Genomic DNA, 2,565 nt, shown 5'->3' with positions numbered 1-2,565 from the left:
TTTTGGGTGTATTAACCTTTTCCCTTCTATTTGAATATCCTGTTGTTATTAAGGGCATTAGTAATTTGTTTATATATATTTCCCAGTTTGTTACTTACTTCTCATTTTCCTTATGATGCATTTGACTTATAGAATACTTTATTTTTCTGTAGTCATTTCCATCAATCTCTACTATCTTTTCAGATGAATAAATACTTATTCTGATATTTACCTCTATTTTCTTCCTGTGTTTGATTATTTCATTTATCATATTTAACTTTGAAAAGAATGATCCTATACAGAGAAGATTAGCATGGCCCCTATACCAGTATGACACACAAATTCCTAAGGTGTTCCATATTTAAAAAAAAAAAAAGAGTGATCTTAAATTTGCTCTGTTTTTTCATAAAAACAGAATTATCTGGGGGTACCTGGGTGGCTCAGTCAGTTGAGTGTCCAACGCTTGCTTTAGGCGCAGGTTATGATCTTAGATATGATCATGGGATCAAGCATTGTGTTGAGCTTCCCATGGAGTGTGTAGCCTGCTTGAGATTCTCTTTCTCTCACGCTGCCCCTCTCTCTCTCCACCTGTCCCTCTCTCTCTCCAACTGCTTCTCTCCCCGACTTGTCGTCTCTCTCTCTAAAAGAAAAGAAGAATTATCTGCACCTGCTTTTTACCTTTGATAACGAATAATTTCCAGATTGCTTAATATTATTTTCTTTCCCCACTGATTTAATATATCTTCATTTTATATCACATTAATATCAATAATTAAGTCAGCTTTTGAGGTTTCTATTGATTTTACTATTTTTCCTGCATCTCACATTATTTAATTTTATATTATATTTAAATATTTGAGAATAAAGATATCTTTTATTTTTTTCTCAAAATGTTGTATTAATCATTTTGTCTCCTGATGAAAAGTTAAAATGTTATGTTATTTTAAAGAATGATTAAATAAAAACAATTTTTTATTTTAAAGTTCTTAGAACTTCATCTTATTAATTTTTGAGTACCCACACCAAGAGAGTTCCATTTATTTTATTATTTTATTTTATATATTTTAGTAAGGCCTGTAGTTGTATTATATTGTTTGTGTACTTAATAACTTTATTAGAGAAAAATTTATATTTTCACATTTATTGAAATAGACTATATTTTCTACTGTATTTTCTAATTGGATATTGTAGACAGACAACCTCTTGCTTTTAGTTTTGTTGACTTCATCGATTTTCTGCTGTCAATTTCATGGATTTCTCCTCTAATTTATTTTTTCCTCCTGCTTACCATGGATTTTATCTGTCCTTATTTTTTCCCTTAGTTTCCTAAGATGGAAGCTTAGATTATTGATTCTAGGTCTTGCTTCTTTTCTAATATATGTATTCATTGTTATGCATTGTTCCCTCTAAACACTGATTTCACTGTATCCTGCAAATTTTGATAGTTTTGTTTTCATTTTCATTTTGTTCAAAACATTTTTAATTTTTCTTAGGATTTCTGCTTTGACCCATGTTTTCTTTAGAAGCATATTGTTTAATATCTATATATTTTGGGTCTCCCCAAATATACATCTTTCTTTTACTGATTTCTATTTTAATTCCATTGTGGTCTAAGAGGAGACGTTATATGATTTCTACTCTTTCAAATTTTTAAGGTGTTTATGGTCCAGTGAAATATATATATTTATACTCTTCTTTTAATATGTATAATTTTCTTCTTTCTCCTTTTTCACTTTCCTTCCTTTCATTCTCATTTCTCTTTTTCTTTTATTCTTCATCTTTTCTTCTTACCTTCCTTTGTATTTGTGTTTCACAAGTTTAACCATTATTAAAAGCAAGCTTCAACTGGTGGATTTTGTTCCTACATATTTTAATATTTAATAGTTATTAAATTTTGTGGAGCTAAAAGATAAGTTTTATTTCAAAATTTTTTATAAACTGAATATATATTGCTTTAGTAGCTCAGCTCTTTCTTAATCCACCTGAAGCAGATTGAAATTCCATTTTCATTGTATTGTGATTTTCTTCTCAAAATACTGATAGATTTTCTTCAAGAATGGATGAACAAACACTTAGACCAGTGAATGTGGATTTTCTTGTTTTAAGTCAGATTTTATGGCACTTTATGAATTTAATACTACTTTCCTGGAATCAAAAAGAGCCAGACCATAAAAACACATGCTGAGAACCCAGCTATGTTTGGGCAAGAATGAAAGTTTCCCTATATGACTCATGAGAGATGGAGCTTTTAGCATGTCCACTAAGGTGAAGTTCTAGGAAACTTCAGCAAAATGTGGGTAAACCTGAGACTGCATTCTCTACACTGTTCTTCATGGAACCTTTGAGCTTTCAGAGGCAGCCATTTGGACATTTTTACCTGGGTTCACATTGGGTGTGTAAAGCTGATTTCTGCTCCTAAACACCATTTCTCTGACAGAAACTGAATGATCTAGCTTGGTAAGAGTATGGGAAGAGTGAATGGAAGATCCTTTCTCTCTCTATGTGTAATATACATACATGCAAATTCACAATATGAGGAAATTGCTGTTGTTTGGTAAATATTAGTCACTCCAAGTTTACATAGCT

The 2,565-nt window shown here is 30.8% G+C and overlaps 1 non-coding gene across 1 annotated transcript; it reads left to right on the top strand.

Annotated features, from left to right (window-relative positions):
• The first annotated feature begins 239 nt into the window (after positions 1–239).
• On the top strand, positions 240–344 carry LOC144224683 (U6 spliceosomal RNA). The gene has a single exon (XR_013333109.1). It is a non-coding gene; the product is annotated as a U6 spliceosomal RNA (small nuclear RNA).
• The last annotated feature ends 2,221 nt before the right edge of the window (positions 345–2,565 follow it).

This window comes from Crocuta crocuta, unplaced genomic scaffold (genome assembly GCF_008692635.1).
Source record: "Crocuta crocuta isolate KB4526 unplaced genomic scaffold, BGI_CrCroc_1.0 scaffold92, whole genome shotgun sequence".
NCBI lineage: Eukaryota > Metazoa > Chordata > Mammalia > Carnivora > Hyaenidae > Crocuta > Crocuta crocuta.
The sequence above is the reverse complement of the archived record's forward strand: the minus strand, read 5'-3'. Positions and strand labels throughout refer to the sequence as shown.